This window comes from Serinus canaria, chromosome 3 (genome assembly GCF_022539315.1).
Source record: "Serinus canaria isolate serCan28SL12 chromosome 3, serCan2020, whole genome shotgun sequence".
Classification (NCBI taxonomy): Eukaryota; Metazoa; Chordata; class Aves; order Passeriformes; family Fringillidae; genus Serinus; species Serinus canaria.
Genome location: NC_066316.1, coordinates 72,734,916 through 72,761,128, shown reverse-complemented (window position 1 = coordinate 72,761,128; position 26,213 = coordinate 72,734,916). Strand labels below are relative to the sequence as shown.

At 38.5% G+C, this 26,213-nt stretch overlaps 1 long non-coding RNA gene across 1 annotated transcript; it reads right to left on the bottom strand.

Moving 5' to 3' along the window:
* Window positions 1-20,481, bottom strand: LOC127059444 (uncharacterized). Its single transcript, XR_007777293.1, has 3 exons — window positions 20,392-20,481; window positions 17,307-17,357; window positions 1-203 (listed from the first exon to the last, which is right to left on the bottom strand). It is a non-coding gene; the product is annotated as an uncharacterized LOC127059444 (long non-coding RNA).
* Window positions 20,482-26,213: the final 5,732 nt, after the last annotated feature.

The window sequence follows — 26,213 nt, the reverse complement described above, 5'->3', positions numbered from 1 at the left end:
GCAGCAAGAGCAGATAAGGAGAAATAGCAGTCTGTCATTGTAACAATTGCTATGTGGGGCTGTCTTGCTGAACTTGATTGTTTTGTGGCTGTTTCTGTAATGGCAATACAATTTGAGATGCAATGATCTGAATGATACACACACAGCTCAGCTTCAAGCTTTAATTCTGTTTCATTCCCTCAGCCGTCCATCCCTTTGTCTGCCTGTAAGGACACAAGTCAAAGACAAGAGAGATGTTATCCTCAACAGCAGCAAGGACACGTTCCCTGAACTTTGAAAACTTACCAGACAACATCACCAGGTAAGATTAGATCAAAAGCACAGCTTTCCAAACCACCTTTGAACTTTACTGCTTTTTGAGTATACCCACACAGGGAACATCAGAATAAGTGATGCCACCCTTAAACATAAATTGACTTAAATTGTCTTGGATTGTGTTCTCAGGTAGGTTACTTGAAATGACTGGACAAGGGAATGGTGTCTGTAAAAGTAGGCAACAGCAATGAAAACCAACAAAACACTTAGGTTAATAAGTTAAAAATTGTTTAAATTCAAAATTCTAAGAAAAGCCATTGCAAAGCAAATCAACTGCATTTTTTAAAAAGTAGTCTAGTACACAAAAGTCAGAATGACTTTTATGCCAGGAATTCTTTTAACATTCAGTAAGTGTTGTTATAACTAATTATAGTTTGGGTCACAACATTATTTGACTAATCTGACAAGAGTTTTTAATAAATTTTGGTAGATTAGCATGTAGGAGATAGAGTTTAGAAACTCAGACATACAAGAAGCAAGCAGAGATATAAACTGAGATGAAGTTAGTTTTGGAAAACGACTGGAGATATTTTAATACAATCGAGACTGCTAATTAAAAAAAAATTGGAACATTGTGATATATTTGAGCTTTAGGAGTGTTCCAATTGTTTGTAGTTGTAATTAATTTAAAAATTAAATTAAATTAATCCACATAAGTGATGAAAAAAACAGACTTTACTACCTTAGAAGTTAGTAGTGACTTATGATACAAAACTTATTCAACTTCTGTGGCATTGTTCGCCAGGGTCCCAGGATGAGGGAAGAGATGAGAAAGTTGACTCCAGGTTTCAGAATGCTTGGTTTATTATTTTATGATATATAATATATTAAAACTACACTAAAAGAACAGAGAAAAGGATTTCATCAGAAGGCTAAGCTAAAAATAGAAAAAGAATGAATAACAAAGACTTGTCTCTGACTGAGACAGTCTGGACAGGTGAACTGTGATTGACCATTAATTAGGAACAACCAGATGAGACCAATCACAGATCCCCCCCCCCTTATCCACAGCACCAGATAAGAATTGTTTACAATTTGTTCTTGAGGCCTCTCAGCTTCTCAGGAGGGAAAAATCCTAAGGAAAGGATTTTTCATAGAACATGTCGGTGACAAACTTCTGTTTTGTGACCTTTACATTTTATAAAATATTAGAGTGAACATTAGTCTTTCAGATCAAAAACCCTTAATTTCTAGTTGAGATCAGACTACCCATTAACATGATCACTAATCCACAGTTTAAAAACATGCTTTGGAAAGAACAGTGTTGAAACATATTAGAATAAATTAAAGAAAGCCAAAAACTAGTTAATTCCTCTTCCTGACTATCCTTTGCACACGTAGGATCTGGCATGCTGGGAACAGCCGTGGTACTGGCTGTGACAGAAGCTAAAAATGTCTATTGTTCTGGGTCTTGTTACTGCTTTGTAGCTGTCACAGTCACTGAGATCTGTGGAGTGGTTGAAAGGAGCGGCAGCACTGCCCAGTGATGTTGTTGAGGTGGTATAGCCACATGAGGCAAACAGAAACCATCACCATTGGTGCTGCAGAGGTGGCTGCTGCAGATACAGCTCTTGTCAGCAGGAAACCCTGGCAGAAGGGCAATTCTCATCACTCTGCTGCCAGCTTATGGATGTGACCATTTACAGGTTCCCTCCCAATAGATGACGTGATTGATGTGTCTACTGATGAAGTCCCAGCCCTGCTAGTGGCATCTGTGCCAATTGCCACCAAGCTTATGGCTGTGCCTTGACCCCCCCTCCCACCAAATTACTCCCCATGAAAGGGACAAGTGGAAGAGTGAAGCCTCTGGCAGCAGGAGCTGGTAGGTGTTTGAGGAATGGAAAGACTGAAGAGAAATGGGGCAGATGTAACTCAAGGAAAAAAACTCAGTTTTGAATGTGAACACTTCACGCAGAAAAAGAAGGGAGGGAGATCTGGGGCATTTTTTGGGCATTTTAGGAAAAGTCTATTCTAAGGCTATTTCTAAAAAATATATTAAAAATTTTATTCTGCTCTCTTCAATTATATTAAACAGGTCCTTTTTAATGAAAAATTCTGGAAGATGTTTAGGCAGTAGCTGTGAAATGCAGCTCTCTTGTGGGAGTTAGATTGACGCAGTTCCTTTCAAAGGACTGAAAACATTGAGTCTTAGTCACAGAAGTATTTTGAAACTGTAACTTTCTGAAATTATCTGAAAGCGAGTGATTTACTATCTGCTATGAGAAATACAAATTACTAGTAATTTAAACAATATTTAGAAATAATATTCTTGATGATTGACCATTAACAACTTCTCTACCAAATTCTATTCTGTAGACTTCATTGTACGTAAGTATTAAGTGTACTTAAGATCTGCCAAAGTTGAAAGGGTGAAACTAAAAAATATTTAAATACTGGTGAAATTATCACAGAACTTTCAAAATCTGTCATTCCTTTCCTGTTTCTGTATCTGTAAAAGCACATAACCATACTTGCCCATTTTATACACTGGTAATATCTGATACAAATCAGATGATCCTTGTCTATAGATGCAAGCAAAATGTTGCCTGCAAGACATTAGGATGTTGCTCAATGTCCTGTCCTTGCTTTTCACAGATCAGGTTCAGCAGCCTGTCAGAACTGCAAAATCTCAGTTGCTTACTATCATTGTCCGTGGACCAGTGACAATCAGGAGTCATTGCCTAAGATGAAGAAAGATTGGTATTTCATGTGATAATAAATTATTTTCAGTCTTGCCTGAATATGAGTATGAAACAGGGTTTTTTTTTCACTATTCAAACTTTGCAACAATCAAGTTCTTTCACTAAATGAGGTCAAAGTAATAGCCATCAATTCTAGAATCAGCAGAAGGCTCCTTGGGCATATGATATCTTAAAAAGCTATGTCTGATTTCATGCAGTTATTCTCAGTCCTCATGGTGGTGATAGAAAGAATAGAAATCCTCTACATTTGTCATGGTAGAACTACTTTGTACCATTCTTGGTACAGCAAGATCTCTTGTTTCACTGGCTGCCTCATGGAAATAGCTTCTGACACTGATACTGCTTACAGGATCTGTGTAATTGAGAGTAATTTACAAGCTTCTCAGGTTCTTAGATTGTGATTGTTCCTCCTTTACACAAAATCTGACCTCTTAGTCTCCATGTAAGCACAGTGCAAGCAAGCTTTCATTTTTTTTTAAGTGATGCAAGCAAAAACATCTCTCTGCAAAGAAAGGGGACAATACTGCAACTATTTTTAAAATTGTCAACAGAACTGCTTCTAAAGAATGAATGCTGAAAAAAGTTACAATAGAGGTTACAAAAACCAAAACCAGCAAACCCATAAATAAACTGTGAATTAAAGGAAGTGTGTAAGATGGAAGAGGAGCAATGAAGGGTGTTCCAGGTAAGCATCATTCTCTGTGACTCTGCGCAGTGGTTCACGGTTCTGCCTGTAATGGTTTTTCTACAGTATCAACAGAGTTTTCATCAGGACTCTCTTCTTACCAGTTGCTCCTGCCCATGAGGCTGTTGGTGTTGCTGAAAGCAAGTTTTGCTGAGGCTGCACGCTGACTGACTATTAAATCTGGGACATGAGTGTTTTTGGGTCGACTAATGTTGACCAGAAGCTTTGACCAGAGGGTAGGAAGAGGGAGGGGAAGCAGGGTGATTCTCACGCTGGTGGCAGTCCCTTCCCATGAGAACACCCTGTATCAGTGTGGTAGGGTTTGCAGGTGCAGGGCAGGGAGGAGAACAGTGCAAGGTCTGCAGCGTGGGAACGAGGAGAAAGTGCTGCCCCAGAGGCTCTGGGAAAGGCTGCCACAGCTTGGGTGACCAGGCACAGAGCTGAAACCAGCTATGCAGCTTCAGAGAGAGGGCTGTTAGCAGTGCAGAAGGCTGAGGCTCTTAAGGCACCGTGTGACGTGTGGCTTAGTGGATGGTGTTGCCTTTGCTCCCAGGACCAGAGACCAGCACAGCTCAAAACCCACCGACAGCAAGTGTAACTCATTTCAGTAGCAGCTGCAGAGGTTCTCAGAATGATGCAGTTTGTAATGAAATTAAGTGTGTAAATGGGCACTGGACATCATAAAGGGAAGACATGGCACGTGCATAGGAGCCCTCTAGCCTGGGATGCTACTGAATCCACATCTTCCACCTCCAGAAATGCCCATCACTACCTATCTGCAGGGTAATCCTGGCTTTTCCTTTGTGGACACTATTTTCTTGGATATACAGCTGAGTTTTCAAAGGGTTCCTACAAAAGTGAAGGGTGGGTCACCTTCATATACATGTATTTCCCTAGGTATTGTAAGATGACTTTTCACACCTCCATGACCAATTATTTTGCAGGAAATGTTCATGTGTCTATAAAGGATAATTTATCTGGGTTTTAATTCTCACTTTTAATATTCATTTAACCAAAGGGGGAAAAAAAGTAATTTAATGAAAGAAGAAAAGGAAATAATTTGGCAGGGTGGAATGAAAACACCATCACAAATTCAATTCAATGAGAAAGTAAATGATTATTTTTCTTGATAGAACTCAACTTATTCCAGCTTGTGTTTCCAGTTTAGCTTTCTCAAGACAATAGGAAATTAATCTTACCCTAAACACTTATCAAGAAGCTTTTGTCTCCATTTTTTTGTAGTAGAGGGATTTCTGTTGGTTCCTTCAGTTTGGATGTAATTTTCCATCTTGTCTGTTGTCTGATGATAAATTTGTGAAATGTAGCAAGAGTGGTGCATTTGGAAAAATGTGCTGTTTTGCAAGTAAGGGCTGATTTCCTCTTCAAACAGAGTGGAACTTTAGGTAGACGTGTCCTCATCTAACAAAGTAATTATCAGTAATAAAAGTTTTTTGCTGGGAAAAGTCTGAATAATACTTACCTGGGACAAACAATAAGGGGAGCATCTGAGATAGGTCTCTGACACAGAAGATGGGAGAAAGAGGCAGTGATGGAACGTGCTGAGCTCTCAAAAAATACAAGGCACAAGGTATGAGGTGCTTGTTAGCCATGCCTATTGGTTCATTCCTTCTGGCCTTTTTGCCAAACCTGCAGTTCCAGTGCTACCTGGAGGAACATCTGAGACCAGACACCACCAAAGTACAGGATGTGATGGTGAAAGCCAAGGTGATGCTTAAATAGGGCAAATATTTAATGAGAACCCATGCTCCTAGTTAATGTAGCTAACTAGAAATCATCTTGTCTCATTTCTAGTGAAAGCATAAACATGTGATTGTGTTTCTGTTATGAATATAGGAAAAGGTGAAGGCAAGTGTGTTTTAGAGCTTGTTTTCTCTCACATTTTTCTTCCTGCTGCTGGACGTATCTTAACCTGTCCTATGGTCAATCCTATCCTATGTATTCTGTACTGCCACAATGTAGTATACTGACACTATTATTGCTGTTGCCATCATCACAATTGCTATAAATATTCTTAGGAATTATAATTATTAATATATTATCTTAATTGGTTTAAAATGTACTGCTGCTAGGCTTGCCCAAGAGGCAGCAGGGTGTATTACATTCAAAGGCAAATGGGGTGCCTGAGGAATTGAACTTTTAAAAGGCTTTTACCTTTTCTTCTGGCAGGGGGATTTGTAACTGCATGTGAAGTGAAGCAAGGAGCAGCTGAAAAAGGAGTGTGAGGAATGAGTAAACGGATTAGTCCATGCCAAATCAAGTAGTTCTGGTTCTAAATGACTAAAAGCCCATGACTCTTTTAGAGTTGTGGCTCCATCCTACCAGTGATACTGCCTTGGTAAACATTTCTTAGGGCAACATTACAAGAATGGGCAAACCAGGAACACATTTCTCATGCTTGTCAGTCTCGGCTGCTCCAAATGCTTGGAACACCTGTCTGTTTCTTCTCAGCTGTCACAGAACTACTTAATCCAGATTTATCTTCTCAACCTTACTTCTCTCTTTATGTGCTTGCAGCTCCAAGGGGATAGGCTAAATAGATGTTTATGTAGCTCTCAAAATTGACTGGTACACTCACAACTTTTAGACTTCAAGAACTTGCTCAAGAAACTTTTCCACTGCACTGAGATGTTTTGCAAACAGGATATTAATAAAAAGCAATTATTTATTGTCTAGTACAGTAGGCAACAGACAGCTAGGACTAGCAGGTTCCTAGGTAGTGTTAGTACTCTTACCACCCCTGTATGACACCACTGGGTCTTTGATGTACCGATTTCAATGGGAATGAAGAGGCACCTTCAGACGCCCTGATTTTCGTTAACATTTTAAATTTCTTCAGGCCAGTGTTTCTCTTCTTGGATCCTGGAGGGCCTGTCTCTACCTCAACAATCTTGTCTTGGGTTTCAATTCATCTAACTTTTCCTAGCACACATGGTTCTGCTCTGTTACCTCGCTCACAGGGGTCCCAGGATGAGGGAAGAGACGAGAAAGTTGACTCCATGTATCAGAAGGCTTGATTTATTATTATATGATATATAATATATAAAAACTATACTAAAAGAATAGAGAGAAGGATTTCACTACCATGCTAAGCTAAGAATAGAAAAGGAAATGTATCAACAAAGGTCTTCTCCCAGACCGAGACCGGCTGGACAGGTGAACTGTGATTGGCTCTTAATTGGAAACAGCTTGACGGGGCCAATCACAGACCTCCCCTGTTGCATTCCACAGCAGCAGGTAAGAATTGTTTACAGTTTGTTCCTGAGACCTCTCAGTTTCTCAGGAGGAAAAATCCTAAGGAAAGGATTTTTCACAAAACATGTCGGTGACACTGCTCTAGGTACTTCCACACAGCTTAGAGTTTAGCAACGTTCTCAGGATTCTGAGATGAGATTATATAGCTGTGCCACACCAAAAGTACACCTTAAATCCTGGGCAATTGAACACCTATCAGATAAATTACACCTTTTCTTGTATTCAAAGTTCATTAAAAAATCAGTTGGAAGCAGGTGAACTCTGTAAGAAGGGACCCAAATTGTGGAATCTCCTTGACATGCTCCAGTGGATTTATGCTACAAGGAATGAGATGTGGCTCACAGCCTCCTGTTACAGAAAGTCTGGCATAGGCTTTACCTGCTACATCTTCTGTGCCATGAAAGAATGAGCAATAACCACTTTGAATGTGTAAGTCTTGGCTCTTTTTAAAAAATCTCATTGGCCAAATCATTCCTTTGCCATTTTAGTCACTAACATTGCAATTAGCAATGTTCATCTTCAGTTACATTCAAGAGGCAAACTGGGATGCTCCAAGTGATGAGTAGGACACCATAATGGATCCCCTTTTCACTCATTTCAGCATTGCTCTTGTTTCAGCAGAGACAAAAACATAAAAGTACGTCAATATATGAGCTCAAGGAGATGCTGTCTGCAGCACACACAGTTCTGATTTCACTTAGGCAAGATTTGCATAGTGATATTTTTGTTAGACAGTCAGATTTACTCTTCATGTACATGGGTAAACTTAGGATTGTTGTCTTATGTGTAACTATGCTCATCCTTGTCCAAAGAACAGATGCTGTGAGTTGCTTCTTACAAAATTTTCTTTTAACCCGAAGGCAGAAGTTGGGCTACCAAAATTACATCCAGGTCTAATTTATGTTATGTCTGCCTGTGGCATAAATATAAATCTGTATTAAAAAATTGTGTCTGATGTCAATTTAGAAAATTTTCTCATAAATTTGAACATGCGTACTCGGCTTGCATAGTTTTACAGCTTTTCTTTACGCTTTTTATTTCATATTAAAGTGAGTCATGAAAACCAAATTTTTTTACATTGTACCCCTCATAAATTGATCCCTAAAGCTCCATACAAGAACAGCTGGTTTTACCACTTCTTAGGACCTTATAAAGACATTTTATTTGCAAAAAAAAAGCTGAAATACTAAAATGTTTGTTGGACAATTGCGTGACATAGTTCACTCCTATTATGAAGCAGAGGATTTATGGGAATAAAAGCATTATCCAGCTATATGACAGATATTAATTTGCATGTGGTGCTCATTTTATTCAGCTCAGGCTTCTTCTGGAAGTGCCTTCTCAGATCTGACTGCTCCTGTCTTCTATTCTAAGGCCTTTTATTTTAGAGAAATGTGAAAGAGAATGTGAAGATGTGGAATGCTCCACCAGTCATATAATTTACTAAGATAAATGAGGTCAATTATGTTTCTTACTTTTATTGCGAATGTGGGGTGGTTTTAAATTCAGTATGATAAAATAGTGTTTTTTTTTCAAAACTGCTGGTTTAGTATTTCCACTTAATAAAAGTGGATTCTCCTAAGTGGATTCAGAGGTGCTTCACTCAAGCTATCAATCACTGAAGTTTGGAAGATTGTTATCAGGAAAACCTTTGTTTCTTGGCTATAGTGTCATAATTGGTGTTAGCAGTGATAAAACTGGGAGAGAAGTAGTTTGTACAGCTTTCCCTAGGCAAGTATACTTGAGATGGAAAAACCTGCCTCAAAACTAGAAAAAAAGCACAAGCTTGCTTTTTGAAAAAAAACATGTTCTATTTTAAGACATGGCGTTACTTGGGATATAAATTGTATCTCATATAGTATTTATGATATTCTGTCTTTCCTCATTTAGGATGTCATGTCTTATTCCTGCCTTAACCCTTTTGAATATGTTTTTTCTCTAAAGAATAAGAATAAAGATACTGTTATACGTAAATTCTTTAGGAATATGGGAAAAAGACTGTAATTCATCACATTACTCAAATATAAGAATGAGCTTTCAAAACTGAATTTTGAAGGAACTAATAATTTCTTGACTCTTTTTAAACTGCATGTCAACCTAATTAGATTTCTATTATCTTGCAATAGTGTAGCCTCTTCATAATAGCCATACTTTATTAATTTCAAAATTATTTATAACTTTCAATTTTCTAACTAAACTATTTATGACTTTCTTCTTTTTGTTTTCTGATAATTTTTCTCTCCCTCTCTTTAACAACTACATTCCCCTACCATGAAAACATGCTGTCCTTTATGCTACAACTTCAATATCAGCTGTCCTTCCCACTGAGCCTTTTTGTTTAACCCTGTGTCTCCTTAATGACTGACCAGTGATAGGCAGGAAAGTTTGTACTTTTGTTTTCCTTCCTGCTCACTCTGACACATAACAGGAGATTACTTTGCTCCAAAGCAGACTTCTCTTGCCTGAATTCAATTACATTTTCCCTTAAGATCAATAATATACAGGTGCTGGTTTTGAACTCTTTAGTTAATGACACAAAATAAAATCCTCTTGTGACATTTTAATAAAGGTCTCGTAAACCAGCAGATATTAAAGATTTCTTCATTCTGCCTGGAAGCCAATATTTTATTTCAAACAACAAAGGTTAAAGCAAATCTTGTTTTGGTAACATTAAGCCATTACTAGAAGCTGCACCTCTAAAGAGAAACCCCAGAACAGAAACGCTGGATTAGGATCCCTTAAGGCCAAAGTGTGATGCCATATTGAGACTTAAAATATTTCTGCCACTTCCAGAAAAATCAGAAATAACTCCTACAAAAAATCAGTAACCATGACTGATGGCATTCTCTTTAAGTGTTTGATTGCTTGATAATTTTTTTCCCTCAAGAAGACCATTCCTCTTTCAGCACTTGCTATTTTTACACTGAGAGTCAAGAATCTCCCGTCTGCATTTTAAAGCAGAATTCAGCCCTGGATCAGCTACATTTCAGGAGAGCTCCAATATCTTCTACTTATACTAGACATCTGATATTTCTAGAAATCTGCAGACCTATGTTCATTTTGAACACCATAGTTTTCAAATGAGAATATGAATAATTTTGTTGATGTTAATAAATTAAATAGCCCATTCAACCTCACTAGAAAGCAAAATTGTGAAGAATGTATTTTTGTTGAGAATAAAATATTTTGTTTGAAGTACCTTTTGGCTGACAAACTTCTCTGACTCTAAAATAGTGTTTCTGATAGTACTTATTTATGTGAAATATCTTTTAAAATACACCAATGCCTATAACATATTTTTAGTTACAGGATTTTATTGAAAATGTCCTTATCCACAGTCACCATATAAAAACCACCGTACTTAAATTCCCTTACAAATTAGGTGTCTAGTCTAAGCTCTTTGTCTCTGCTGCCTCCCAGTATCTCTAATCAATTTATTTTCCCCCAGTTTACTGCAAAGTACCAGTTTATTTCAGTCTTGTTGGAAGGCACAGAAGAACCTGCAGCTGGGAGAACTCCTCTTGGCCACCCATGAAGCACATTCAGAAGTCCAAGTCTGTGACTGTCATTTCCCAAAAGAACCTGTGTGAGAAGAGTTCCTAATTTCACACTTTTCGTGTTGCCTTCACTGCATGCTACAAGTTATGGAATAGCTATGTTTTCAAAGAAAAAAATTAAGCTAGAGGGAATGAGCCAGACAAAAGGGTTATTATTCAAACATTTTAGCTAAATTACAAAGTATGATTCACTGTCATCTGGTTATGATGCTGAAACCAAAGCCAGAATGCTATAAAGTGTATCTGCTGGCACTAATGACGGAGCTCATGGAGAGAATGACGCATATGTGATATTTTCCTCCAGTGCATTCAGCTTCGTGAATGTTGAGGGATGCAAAATCTACAGGAAAAGAAAAGCCTCAAACTGTGTTTCCTGCAAGACATCAAATGACCATTATGCTCAAACACACAGGTTTCAAAACATCTGAAAACTCCCTGTCACTGTCCTTTTAGGAGAAAGTTAAAACATTTTTTCTGCTTTATTTCTTTCATACTAGCAGGTTAAATCATGCTAAATTGAAAATTACCTTTGGACTCAGAATGAGAATCTCAAATTTTAAACTTGCACACCTTATGTTTATCATGGTTTAACCCAGCCAGCAACTAAGCACCACACAGCCACTGGCTCACTCCTCACCACAGCGAGGAGAGGAAAAGAATTGGAAGCATAAAAGTGAGAAAACTCATGGGTCAAGATAAGCACGAATAGTCACTGAAATAAAATAAGGTAATAATGTTTTAATGAAAATCATAGATAAATGAGTCCAAGGAAGATAAGTGATGCAAATGAAAACATTTGCTGCCTACCAACTGATGTCCTGCCATTTCCCAAGCAGTGGCTTCCTGCATGACATTCTTGCCAGCCATGTGTTATGGATTACCCCTTTGGTCAGCTGGGGTCAGCTATCCCAGCTGTGCCCCCCTCAACTCCTTGAGCACTCTCAGCCTCCTCACTGGTGGGGTGGGGTGAGAGACAAAGAGGCCTTTACACTGTGCAAACACTGCACAGCAGTAATGAAAATATCCCTATGCTATTGTAAAGAAAAGAAGAGCCCACTTGCCTGTCTCAAACAGTGTTAAGGACTTTGCCATGAGATAACACCATCCCATCCATGAGATAGCACCATTCCATCACTCCCTTCTGTGCTTAACTCCAGGCCTGGCCAAGGTGAGGTGTGCCCAACACATCCTGGGTAATGCACCCAGACAAAAATTCCCTCTGTGGAAAACCATGTGAAGAAGCAACTGCTTGTAAACATATCTCCAGCCAAACATAGATCACCCCAAGTTATGGTCCAAAAATACAATACTCTTTACCTAAGTCTTCGTGTCAAGCCAGGTAGCATCACTTAGAGGCTTGTATCAGCTCCTGTGCCAAATGTCATTACAGAGAGGAGAGTCCCACATTTTTAACATGAAATTGTTTTGGATTTCTGAAACAGATCTGAAGCAGAATCTTAGAAATCAGGGAAAGTTGACACCCGTGCTTTCTCACTGTAAAGACACTTAGCTTTCATCTCCACAAGGACTACAGAACAGAACAGCTGAGATATGTTGTAGGGCACTGGGCATATTGTTTAATGTGTTGTGGTTTCTTTGCTAGATATAGGAAAGCCAGGAACTTCAGACTGAAAGAGATAACCCTTGTCACAGCATCGACTTATCAGCAGTCACAGACAACAAAATCATTAAAGACATCCTCCTGACAAAGTAATTTCATCTCAGAAATAGTGGTTTTACTTTCACCACTCTTACCAAAGGCTATCACTGGACATCACTGTTCTGAAAGGTAAAGTCACCTTCAGTCACATGTAGTAGCTCCTGTCTGTGTTCAGCCAATTGCTCTTGTACTGGTTTTGGCCTTTAGTTCAAACAATTCTTTATCATCCTGCTGTTCCTGATCCTGAAGTATAGCAAACAAGCACCTCTGAGACGTTTTTGAAGAAACCCCAAATTTAGTTGAATTTGGATAGTTGTCTCTACTTCTGATTCTAGTAATTTTCTGTTTCATTTTCCCCCCTGTTCTTATTCTAGTCTGAATGTCTTATCTTTCCTGGAAACAGCTGGTGAGAGTTGTATTTCAGGCCTTGTTATGGGCCTGGAGAAGGGCATTAGCTTTTCCCTCTTTCCCCTGGAAAGGCAAAGCTTTACATGTGTTACAGCTGTGTGTGCTTCTCACGCAGCTTTGGCCTAATAACAGCCCTCAGCAATCCCAGGAGCTTTTCCTCTGTTGTTTTCTAACTGAGAGCAGTGCTTCCTATTATAAAAGGATACTGGTAAGAAAAAAAAATTCTATGGGTTTGTACAATTCAGAGTTAACACATTTCTATTGCTCTAGTCCCTGCTCTATTCTTTATCTGGTTCCTTCTGTTTGGCAGCCTTTTACTGCTCCACATCAGCCACATCTCCCCTGTGCCTGTCCCTGGGAATACTACTGACACAGTCCTACACTTTGCCCCAGGTCTCTGAGGGAAAATATGATATCTGCCTAGCCCCACGATCAGTCCCTGAAAATTCCACATTAACTGATTTTCTCCTAAAAATCTTTTCAGGAAACATTTTTTTATCAACATTTCCTAGTACCCACCGCATTTTAGCCATTTTTTATCACTTTGCAATTCTTCTACTTTTTGAGTTGTTCTTTAGCTAATTTAATAACTTCCATCCTGACAACATATGAAATATTCTAACATAATATCTAGCTCTCTGTAGAGGCTTCAAAATTTTTCTGTCACCAACTCTACATTTAGTTGCTAATATACTTTCCTTAGCTGAAGAATGCAATAAATGCTGTAACTCTTACTTGCCACCTATTCTGAGAAAAGTTTTTTACCACTGGCTGCTACTTACCTTATTAAAATCAAGTTAACTTGAAAAAGTTTTTTACCACTGGCTGCTACTTACCTTATTAAAATCAAGTTAACTTGAAAAGAAGCACCTACAGATAACTGAAATTGTATTTTATTCCCTTAATTTTTCAAGAACCTACTTCTTTTTAAATTTATGAAGTCAGACGAGTGGGGTTGTCTGGATCATATTTTCCTCCATCATACAAATTGTAGTTGTTATCCCAGAATCTAGTCTACCCAACTCAGTGGGTTTGCATAAAATACTTGCCTCCAGAACTGTGGGTCCAAGGACCAGTTTTCTAGGTTGTTGGGATGAAGATGATTTGGTACTTCAGCCTGTCATTGAACCCTTGACATATTTTCTTCACCATTTTTCTTTTAAATTAAATAGTAATATATCTCAGTTCCCTCTATTATTCCCCAGGGAGGGATGAAAGTCATTCACACAAGGAGAGCCAGCCAAAAGTCATTGATTTAGAAATTTTTGAATTAAATCTCACTGCATATGCATATATTACTTGCAGGGTTCACTAGGACTTTGTCGTATTTCCCCTCAATATATTGCAGATAATATAGTTGAAATTTACACTTAAAAATGTCTGTCCCTAGTGGGCAGATTTGCAAATGAAATTGGGGAGCTAAAATCCCAAGGTCCTTTCTTTACCATTTTAACCATCAGTAAAGCATTTGCTACTGGGAATAGGTTTCTACTTTATCAGAGAGATAATCGAGCTTCTTTCTCTCTTAAAGCAATTGTCTCTGTGAAGTTAAAAAAATAATAGGTAGGTATGAGAAAATGGGTTAAATAAAGAGAGAAGATACAGCTCAGAGGCAGAACCATTGAGTACAGTGAGACTGGTTAGTGAAAGGTGAGAATTTGACACGATTGTATTTCAATATGTTGCTAAAATTTACATCTGAGGTTTGTGTCTGTCTTTTGTAGTGTTGGTAAATATCACATTAACTTTTTAACACACCATTTCCAAATTCTTTTCCTGAGTATAAATGTTCATGCCCATAAATTTGAATGCTTGTAATTTTCTCAAGCAAATATGGTTTAAATTAGACTCTTTTTATTTGAAGTCATTGTCTGTGTCCTTTCCCTCTGCCTCTCATATTTTTTTTTAAGTTAGACAAAGATTTTCACCAGGGAAAAATAATAATCTTTGTTCCTTGTTAGTTTCCTTCTATTCTATTATTTTAGAGACACTATAACTAATTTTTCCCCCTCTCTATTCATACACTTAAAAAGTCATATTGTCATTATGTTAACTTCAGATGCACCATTTTCATATTTGTCCCCTTCATTCAAATTATGAGCTACAGAGTTCCTGAGTGTACCAGACACTGAATTTCCATTAGTTTCAAGGGAAATTTACTAAAACTCAAGGGCTGACCGACACTCAGTCCTCAGTTGGCCTTTGGAAGTCTTTCCTATGAAAGAACAGTATGTAGGGGCAGAGTCCATCTATGAGTCCTGGCAGTGTGTGATGATTATTTGCCTTATGCACCCTCTTTTTTATGTAAAACTTGCACCAGAGATAAAAGGCACTTTTTCAAAATGCATGCTTATGGATTTGGAGTTTGTTGGACTTAGGCATCAACTGGTTGAAAGTGTTTTTCTTTTTTCCCTACATTGGAAAAAAATCCTCTGTTAAAATTAAGATATTAGAAGGTATTTTCTTGCATAAAGGCTGACTGAGTCAGATTTTATGACTCCCACAAAATTAGCAACTTCAGCAATTTTACTTTCTCAGCATACAACAAGAATATCTCAAGGTATTAATTCCTGCCATGTGAGAATCCTCAGCTGGCACTAAGGCCCTGTTTCCAAAAGTAAGATGATGCTGGAAAAACAGCAATGAGTTCTAGGAAGCTGCTGTAAATGGGCAAAAGTTAGATAAAGCTCTGTTATTAAAATAGTCTGGGGCAGAAATGCAATTTTCAAAGCAGGAAAAACTGTATTTCAACTGATGTTCAAAGAAATCTGTAAAACATTATAATCCCTTGCTATTACCACAACTAAAGTTTAAAGATTAGTCTAGCTTTTATGTGTGCTAGAGGGAAGATTGCTCCCCATTCTACTGAAAACACAGGAAGAAGGCATGACTTTTGATTTCCTTGAATATATTTGAAGTCAGTCATGCACTTCAGTGCTTTCTTACAGCAGAAAAGGGTAAGCAGGCATAAATTACTGCCATGTATAGTCATGATTTAACTATTTTTAAAATTAGAATTGAACATCAATGACTAAAGGGAACATGAAAATCTTGCTATCCTCGCTTTTGCTGGGAAGTTCACTTCCTTAGTTCAGTCATCCTTTATTTTTTCAGCAATAAAGCAATAAATCTTGTTGAAAAATATATTTTACTTCAGACTTTTTTATTGTGAACACAGTGAGGATATTTCCAACTAAGACTGTGGAACAGATAATCCAAATCAGAGAAAGAAATCAGACCTGGTAATGGTGCCATCCCCTCCAAAATCTGTTAATCAAGCCTAGTGTACAATTCTGACAAAAAGGCTGAAATTCACCCATTCTTTGGTGATTTTAGGATTTGGTTCTGAAGTAGAAAGATAATTCAATTATTTGATAATTGATATTTGAATATCTGATAATTTGAATATCAATATCTAAATCTCATATCTAATTGTGTACTACTGTTTAATGATTTTTAAAAAAAAAATCACTAAAAAACTTTGCACATCCAGGATTGTACTTGAAAGAACAGGATGGTCTTATTTTCAAAATGAAATCTGTAATGAAATAACTCAATTAGAGTTTAAACAGTTTTGGAATCATCCAATATATGCCTTTCAGTAATATGGTGTTTATTCAAATGAAGTGCACTGTCACCTTCCTCTCTTGGCTGGGGTAATCCAAATCAGTGCTCCAATCAAACCTTCTAATCAAGCATCTCCTTCAGCTTAAGATCACTCTTCCTGGTCCTCTCACTGCATGTCCTTGTGAAAAGTCCCTCTCCAGCCCCCCTGTAAGCCCCTATTAGGTAGTAGAAGGGTGCTGTAAGGTCTCCCCAGAGCCTTCTCTTCTCCTGGCTGAACAGCCCCAGCTCTCTCACCCTGTCTCCATAGGAGAGATGTTCCACTGAGCTCTGATCAACTTAGTGGCTCTCTGGACTCTTTTCAACAGGTGAATGTCTTTCTTGTGTCTGGGGCCCCAGAGCTGGACACAGTACTTCAGGTGGGGTCTCACAAGAGCAGAGCAGAGCAGCAGAATCACCTCCCCCAACCTCTGGCCATTCTCCTTTTGGTGGAGCCCAAGGTGCAATTGGCTTTCTGGGTTGCAAGTGCACAAATTGCTGGGTCCTGTTGAGCTCTTTGTCCAAAACACCCCTTTCCCCCAGGGCAGTTCTCTGTCACTGCTCTGGCCAGCCTGTACTCATGCTTGGGATTGCCTAGACTCAGGTGCTGGACCTTGCACTTGCCCTTATTTACCTCCATGAGGTTCATCACTAAACTAATTTTACACGGGCTAAGAATTGTCTTTCCCTTTTTGTTCATGTGGCAATAAAGATGGAAAGGCTGGGTATTTGTTTAAGGTTATTGAAACAACTCAAAGATTTCACTGTTAAAACTCCTCAAAATATCTGCTTACAAGTTTTTTTAAAGTAAGTGTGCTCTGAGCACTGTCTAAGCTAGTCATCTTCCACACAAACAAAACTGTTGTATCATAAATCGGTTTGAATGGGTGGGCTAGGATTCTGGTGGTGCTGGGGTGCTTCTAGAAAAAGTGTTCTGACTGTTTTTCTGTGTTTCCCTTGGAGAATTTGCAAGGTTTGTTTGCTATGAGCAGCATGTCATGTGTAACCCCTTGGGTTATTGTTTAAGCAGTCAAAATAAATAGCAGCTGTGGAACAGGTCAATTAAATTTGCTGGCACAAGTGTGAGAGAAATAGCAATTTACCTGTGTATCAGCTGTGCCACTCTTGCAAGTGATGGAACTTTTTTCTTATTTCTAGGAAGAAATGAAGTTAAATTAATAAAATAATATAAAATAAAATAAATAAAATGCATGAGATTTTTCATATACAGAGCTGGGTTGTATTAACAATTGTGTAAGGGCAACTGTGTTCAAATCAAGAGAAGACGAGAAGGAAAGTAAATAAGCAGAGATCTACCTACTTGGCCAAAGAACTGAAGAACAAATTTGGACTGTAGAGCAAAGCAAAACTAACAGAAACCCTTCCATCATCAGGGAACGAGGCCATCCACACCATGATGACAAGATCAGTGTTGGAAATTTAGGGTAAATGTAACTGCTTAGGTCTTCCTCTTACGTCCACCAAGGCTGAAGACCTTGAAGCAGCACATAAATGTAAACAGTTGAGATGCATTTTTATAGGGCTGGATACAAGACACTTCCTATTACTTGGACATAGAATTAAATTTTGGAATGACCAACGAACTGAACACCAAGTTAAATGAGAATGCAGAAACATTATTATTTGGCTTGCTTAGGGTCTGCCCTGGTATTTAACCCACTGGGATTTTATTACAGAACCCAGAGAATTGCTATTCATGCTTTCTTTATTGAGGTTATTGTGGCAAGGCTTTGGTAGCAGGATGACTGCAGGGGTGAGAAGCTGCCAGAAGCTTCCCCCATGTCCAACAGAGCCAATACCAGCTTGCTTCAAGAGGGAGCCACTGCTAGCCAAGTCCAAGCAACAGTGGTAGCACCACTAAGACAGCAGATTTAAGAAGAGGAGGAAAAGTTACTGTGGAACAGTGATTGCAGCCAGAAAGAAGGAGTATTTGTGAGGAACAGCTCTGCAGACACCACTGCCAGTGGAGAAAGAGGAGGAGGAGGTGCTACAGGCACCAGAGGAAAGATTCTCCTGCAGGCCATGGTGCAGACTATAGTGAGTCAGGTGTTCCCATGCAGCCCTTGCTGGCCCATGGGAGAAACAGATTTCCACCCAGAGGAGTGGGATGAGCCCTTCTTTGAAGAGAAAGGAGCAGCAGAGACAAAATTATGAACTGACTGAGACTCCTGTTCCCTGTCCCTACTGAGGTGCTGCAGGGAAGAGGCTGAAAGTCTGGAATAAAGCTGAGCCCAGGAATGAGGAGGGGTGGAGAGAAGGTGTTTTTAAGATTTGTTTTACTTTTCATTATCCCACTGATTTGATTAGCAATGAATTCAGTGAATGTTCCCTAAGCTGAATCTGGTTTCTCATTATGGTAATTGATGAGTGTCCCTCCTGTCCTATCTCTCCCTACAAGCCTTTCATTGCCATATTCTCTCCCCTCTGTCCAGCTGTGGAGGGAAGTGATAGAGTGGTTTTGGTGGGTGTTGGGAGTTCAGTCAGCATCAACCCTCCAGATTTCTCTATTTTCCTTTTCCCTGCAATCACTGTAGCACAGGGTTTGTGCCCACACGTAACAACCTGATGGACAAAAATTCAAGACCAGGTATAAGGCAAGTGATATCACATTTCCTTGAAAAGCAGAATCCTCATTGCTCCTTCTGTGTGATGCACTGCCTACCACCAGGAGAGGTATGAAAGCTTCTGGCTATTCCTGCTTTACTCACAACAGATTATTTTTTTTTCCTTGACTTCCCATGTAGTCTACTGCCTCCTGAGTTGCATTAGAGACAGCTTCAGGCAATCTCGATTTGCACTTTACACAATTTTCACTTTTATTCATCCAAGAGAACAACTGTAACTTTCCAAACAACTACTGAAATTTCTCTTTTTAATAAGACTTCCTATACAAAATAATAACCTTGACCTAACAATCCATGGTGGTATAGACAAACATCTATCTTTTTGGTAGACTCCTTTCTTTGGGAAGGTGGGCTGGGGGTTGGGGTGGAGCTAGGGTAGAGAGGGAATATAATGACAGAAACCTAGAAAACACTGAAAATTTTTCTCAATCTATGATATTTTCATTAGATTACTGAATTTTAATGACATTGTAGCAGAAGATTTGCTTGGAGATTTCTATGTAAGACAAATGCAAATTCAATGAAAGAAATACTTTCACAGGCTTTTTTATATAAAAACTCTATTTACTCCTTAGCTGGTACTATAAAGGAGATATTTATTAAATCAGAGTTAAACTATAAATTGAAGATACTTTTCTTCATATGGTGTGACTTGATTTCACATGAATCTGGTATTAAAATGCAAGAAAATAAGGCAAATTTTCAGAAGAAAGAATATTCAAGCACAATAGCTGTACCTCATTTCCCGCTCGCTGCGGGAGCACAGCGAGAGCTCACCTGCAGCAAGAGTTCACCCTTATGTTAATGCTTGATGGTTTTGTTGCATGACAGCCTTTAGAAAATCCTGTCTATATTCAATTTTTTACTCAGTTGCTGCCACAAAGTTATTTGTGTCTTCTTCAGTAAATGTGAGGCAATGAATGACCAGAGGAAAAAATTCTGTCTCTTTTCAAGAGTAGAAAACATAGAAAACACAATTTTTTCAAGAAGTTGAATTACTGACTTGAAACATAGCTTTCATATCACACAAATATTTCCTTACTCCTTTTATTTGCTTCTTTCTATAGTCACTATCCAAAGCACTTTGCCTTAAATAATGCCACAGCATCTTTCTCTGCAAGACAGAGTTGGAGAGAGACTCTCACCGTTTCCCCAGGCAGCTAAGCTTTTTCAGCATCGACTGAAGCCACAGGCATACCTTTTCTGTAAAGGCAATCATCAACCCAAAAGCAGTCTGTTTCCTCGTCATCATTAAAGCAAAAAAAAAACCAACAAAAAAACAGGCAAAACCAAAAGAGCAAAAACCAAAGAGAAAAAAATAATCCCTCACGGCAGAGCGCAAAACTTCCGAAACCCGCAGCATCCTCAGCCAGGGTCCCACCGCGGGATCCGCCGGTCCCCGGAGCTCCCCGCGTTCCTCCACCCTGCCCGGCGCTCCCGGCGGCTTTCGCTCCCCAGAGCTGCCCCGGCTGCGGGAAGTGCTGCCCTGGGAGCGCAGTGGGAGCTCACCTGCAGCGAGAGCTCACCTGCAGCGAGAGCTCACCTGCAGCCTGCTCCGCTCCCTCCCAGCCGCTTCTCGTCCCGGAGCGGCCGCCTTGGCCGGCGACACTGGGCGGAACAGGAGCGAACAGCGGGGCACACCCAGCGCACAACCTGCTGCTGTGCCCATCCCCGAGCACACCCATGTCAGTGTAACCTCCCAGCACCGTAGTGACCCTGGAGAGAAAACAGACAGACAAACAGACAGACGAATAAAATCCCACTCTATGTAAAAAGGTTAAAAATCATAGAAAATGATGATACCTGTTTTATGCCCACTCCGAGTTCCACAACACTTACATCTTTGCAGTTTGACACTCCCCTGACATTTCAGGGAATCATTCTTACAAAATAAGAAAGAACAGAGGGAAATGGTAATTACTGGTGTAACATCACAATAATTGTCAAAGAGCCCTGGCAGCTGCTGAACTGTATTGAGGCAAACATGACTGGACACCACCAATTCAGGCTTTTCAAATTATGACATCTGTTTCTGGTTCTGATATGCAAAGGTTGTTGCTTAAATATTATTTTAAATTCCTCCTCTCATGTAAACAGAGGAATACAGGCTTTGGGGGGTTTTTTTTTTGTTTGTTTGTTTTTTTTTTGTTTGTTTGTTTTTTTTTTTTTTTTTTTTTTAGGGTTAGTCCCTTTTTTTGGTAGAAAATTTTCATAAATAAATACCTGAATGGAAGACTTTTAAAGCCAAGGAAAAAGAGTACTGTAGTGCTAACAGAGGATTACTGTAAGAACTACCTTTCACACTGAATTTTTGGAAAAAATATTTCAAATTTGAAGGAATTTTTTTTTTTTAATTGAAACGTTTCTGATTTCTCTCATTTCAAAGATACATGTTAACTGAATTAATTTGGAGACAACATTACCTTTTCAGCTCCTGTAGGAAAAAGATATTATACCAAAATTCTGAAATATCTCTAAAACCCAAGACACTGCCCCTATACCTTCTCAGAGAATTGCAGCACACATAGGAATATGGGAAACATGAACAGTTTCAGTGGAGTGGACACTTGAGAATGGCTGCTAAGAAAAACAATCAATTTTTGAAAGGCATTTTTTCATCCAAAGAAAAGAGAAACCCTTAGTGATATATTTCTCATTGTTGTACCCTTTCCCAGCCCTAGGCTCTGAAATTTCTCAGCATGCTGCAAGCTACCTTCCCTTGCTTGTGGTTGAATCAGCTCAGTTACTTTTATTGTCCCTGATATTCCTGCTAGAAATTCCTGTCTCCTCAGGTGCCAACAAAAGTGTGAGTTTCATTCCTCCCTTACACACTTTTTGAAAAAGATCTGGTTTAGGAAAATTTGGCAATAGAAGAATTTAAATGAATGCCTGTCACTCCAGAAGAACAAGCTGACAGAAGTATTTAAATGCATAACACTTGCAGATCTGACAGAAAAGTGACCTCTGGCAGAAGTGATGGGCAGTGAGAATGGTAACTGCTCCAATGGAAATGATTGTGGTACATTCTCCTCCATGAGCACTGGAGAGAAAAAAGTTAGAGTCCTCTGTCCGAATAAACTGAGCAAAGTTTTGAGCAAAGTTTATTTGCTCAAAAAGACAAGGACTTTAGTTCATATTTAGGGAGTGGAGGTGTCTTTTCCCCATTGTACTATTATTATTATTATTATTATTATTATTATTATTATTATTATTATTATTATTATTATTATTATTATTATTATTATTATTATTACCATCATCATCATCATCAATCATCATCATCATCATCATCATCATCACTTCATTACTTTAATTATTTTATTACTTTAATTTTATTACTTTTTCTCCCCAGTTATTAAACTGTTCTTATTTTAATCTAGAAATTTTACTTTTGATTCTCCCCCGAGTGGGGTGTGAGAGGATGGGGTTCAGTGAGTGGCTGTCTTGTCAGCTGGGCTTAAATCATGACATGATAATAAAATGAAAGTGAAAATCTGAACAGTGAATTAGAGAAAAACCACAGTGGAAAAAGGACATCTATTTATAGCTAAGAGCTTGGTGATTAGTACTCTTTGAAACAACTCACAAGGTTGAAAGGCAGGTTCTGCAACACTGAAATGATTCTTAAAGTGGTTCAGGTATTTTTTCTGTGATATATATTCTTGCTCAAATGGGTATTAATTGCCAATTGCACATTTGCAATATTTTTCAGTATGGCAGACAGTTGCTTACATTTTCTGCACTAGATTTCTAATCCATGAGAAAGCTAATGGGGTAGTTAGGAAGTGTGGTACTCATCCCTTTGGAGGAAGTTTGGATATGGATTACCAGGTTTTGACTTTGTTGATAGTATCAGAATGGAAATACTTTCCATTATTTGATAATTTGTGATACCAAGTACCTTACAGCAAGAAAAGCAGCAAGATATTGAAGTACCTACTGAGAGGTGAATTGAGGCCAGGCTACCAGAAAATTTCTGTGTCTTACCAAAAGCTATTGCTGCCTTAATCTTCTCCAGACATGGTATAAATAAAGTAATTCTATAGGAGGTTTTTCTTTCAAAAGGAAAAACTTAAATCTCAACCAAATTTCTTCAAGGTAAAGTTAATATCTGCCAGTCAGTAAAGGTGGTAATCACACTGTTCATGTTTTACCAAGATAAAGCTCTGGTTATTTTTGACTGTGAAAAGTTTTATTTGTTTGTCTTAATCATTATGTGCCCATCCGTTATTTCATTTCTTTCTATTTTGAACATTTGATAGAGAAAATTGCTGGATGTTATTGATCTGTAGCAGTTTTGGCTCACAGTTGTTGGCATTGTGCAAGTTACCAAACCCTTCAGCGATCAGAGCTGCGCACAAAATGTTGTGTCTGATGGCTGGTTTGGGACAAGCAGTGAAAGATAAGGAATGGTTTTCAGATGGCTTGAGAGATGCTTACCTGGAACACTGCAACAAGAGGTGTAAGGGTTGTGAATTGAGATTTAATTGGAACAGAGACTGGCACTCTGGACTCTCTGTGTACTCAGTCATTCTTTTGCTCTCCTTTTGGCACAAGGAATTTTAGTTATTATGGGAGAATAATTCCATCATTCTCCTTGCAAGGAGGAGATTGAGCTCCCACATGGTTACGGCACATTTATCACAAACACTTTTGGACAGCAAAAATTAATTTATTCCAAATCTACTGGATCAAGAGGAGTTATCCAGCATCTCCAAGATTACAGGAGTAATTTTGTGATCATCATCTTTGCCTTCTAAGAAAGGCAATTAAGCCATAAATTGTTGCAGAAGTGGGGTGGAGGGAGAGAAATGGATGGCACTAGAGATATGCTTCCTGGTTGGAGAGGGTTGCCTCCCTCCCATGGATACTGGGATCCTCATTCCCTTGGAGAAGTAGATAATAAACCCTTCTCTTTAGCATTTCTGGCTTCTGCATTTTCTGGAGTTTGCCACAGAACTTTCATCATGTGTTGCAAGTAAATGTTATACAATAGGGTTTGAGGGAGGTTGTGGCTTTTTGAGAATGATTCATTTTTCTGAATGTGTTAACCTGAGAAATGACTAAGAAGAAAGTGAAAAGAAAAGAAAAGAAAAGAAAAGAAAAGAAAAGAAAAGAAAAGAAAAGAAAAGAAAAGAAAAGAAAAGAAAAGAAAAGAAAAGAAAAGAAAAGAAAAAAAAGAAAGAGAAAGAATAAATCCCAGTTTCACTGACAATCCTCCCAATGGGTGAAGTTCAGCTTTGTGTTTTTGTCTCTAAGGTTGTCTATCAGTATAGTGCTTTAACAGCCTCATAGTAATTTGTGCCTTTTGTTATAATTTTTCTTTCCTCGTGGTATTTTCTCTTAAAATAAACTTTCTTTAAAGAAAAGTGGATAATTTAGGAGTTTTGTCTTAGCTTCTAATTCTCACCCACTGACATTTTAGACATAATTAGCAAACACGATGTTTATTTCACAGGTGATAATCTTGCGGGTTTTTTTCTCCCAACATGCTGCAAGAACTGTATTTTACTTCTCTGAAAATAATGGACCCTTTTTTGCCAGGATTTCATTATCAGGTTGGAGAAGTGGACTGAAATATCTGTTTTTTCCTTCAGAATGATGTTTGACACCCTGCTCCCTCTGCAGCCACATTTCTATGCAGAAGGAAGCTCTGTTTTTTCGTGGGACACTCAGTACAACAATTTAAATGCCTGCAGCCTGCTTTCCCGTTTCCCCAGGAAAATGGACTGCTAAGAGTAGCTATACATCACTACATTATTTCCATCTGCTGTCCTGACACAATTTTCTTCCCTCTGCCACGCAGGCAAGACGCTTCACCAAAATAGCAACAAGACTACACGGAATAACTACAAGAAGTCATTTCCACCAGGTGGTGCTGCTAAACACAAATTTCCACATCCTTTAATCCCCGTGGGAGTGAAGCAGCCTGAAGGAGATCTTCCCAACCACTGTTTTTAACTTGGTCAGTTTTAAAAAGAAGCCGTTTTTTAGCTTGCTCAGTTTTCAAAATGGGCCGTTCTCTTTGGGGAGGAGAAAGGAGAGCACCCTCTCTGCCTGGGTAAGTAAGAGGAATCCATGCCTGAGCCAAATTGCCTGGAATGACAGCATTTTTGTATGCAAACATAACCACCACCACAGACAAAACTCCTATGTTTCACAACTAGTTCTGTCAAGCTAAGGCAGTGTGCAGGATCCAGAAATTTCCTGCTCTTGGATAGAGAGACAGGGATAGCAATGAGTGAGTCCCGAGTTTGGGAAAAAAGATAATGAAATACTTGTTAATAGTTTGCCCTACCCAGATAGCAGTGTTCCAGGTAGATATGATTTAAAGAGAATAAAAAAATGAAAGGCCAACTCTAGAGAAATGACAGATTGCACTTTTTGAATCTGAATTCTTATGTGATTACTTTAGAAATTTCTGCTGCTCGAATGTTCCTGAGAATAAAAAAAGCAATATAATCCCAGTACTACATAATAAATCTCAAGTTTAATCCCCAAGCTCTTTATCTCTTCCAGATATATAATGTAAGATGCTATCAGGTTTCCTCCCCAAGCTCTTTGAATCTTTCAGCTATCTAGTTGTAAGGAGCTATCATTAGTTCTGAAGTGTCTGCAACTATCACATACAATGAGAAATATTTTTTGAAAACACAGTATCAAGTGTTAATAAATTCCTCTGTGTCCCTACTTGGGATTTTTTATTATTAATTAATTGATCCTTCAAAATGTATTGGCTCATTTGGACATTTCTTGAGCTAATGCTTTCACAGCACGGCAATTGTCTGTTGCTTGAATCTGTATTTTCCATGCCACCATTGACTATGAGCAAAGGCACATAATGTGAAAAAAAAAATAAATCTGTTTCTAGTGATTTTTTCTCACAGAAAAGGTTTCAGAGACTTTAAGAGGAATGCTTTTATGCATTGCTTAATATTTGGAGAGAAATATAAAAGGTCATTCAGATATTCATTATCCAGTTTGTTTGGTTTTTCTCCCTGAAGTTGACTTTTCTTATAAGATTTATGATATTACAGTCAAAAAACTTGCAAGAATGCGCATGGAAAGTCATGATTTGAGACTTGATGAGGCTATTTTCCTTGCTGACATGAAGTAATACTGTCGGCATTTATTTGCATATTTTTCTGCACAGCAACAGTCATATATAATTCAAAATCAGAGCCAAGCACTCCGGGCTCTGCCCAAGAAACATCTCTCCTTTTCCACTTTTTGGGGCTTTTTTGAATTGTAAGTTTTCTCATTACGTCTCTATCTGGCATCTTCATGAAAGTTCTTTCTAATAAGTTCTTTATTTATTTATTTATTTTCCTTTTATGTAGATTTTTATTTAAATTTGCAGCAAGC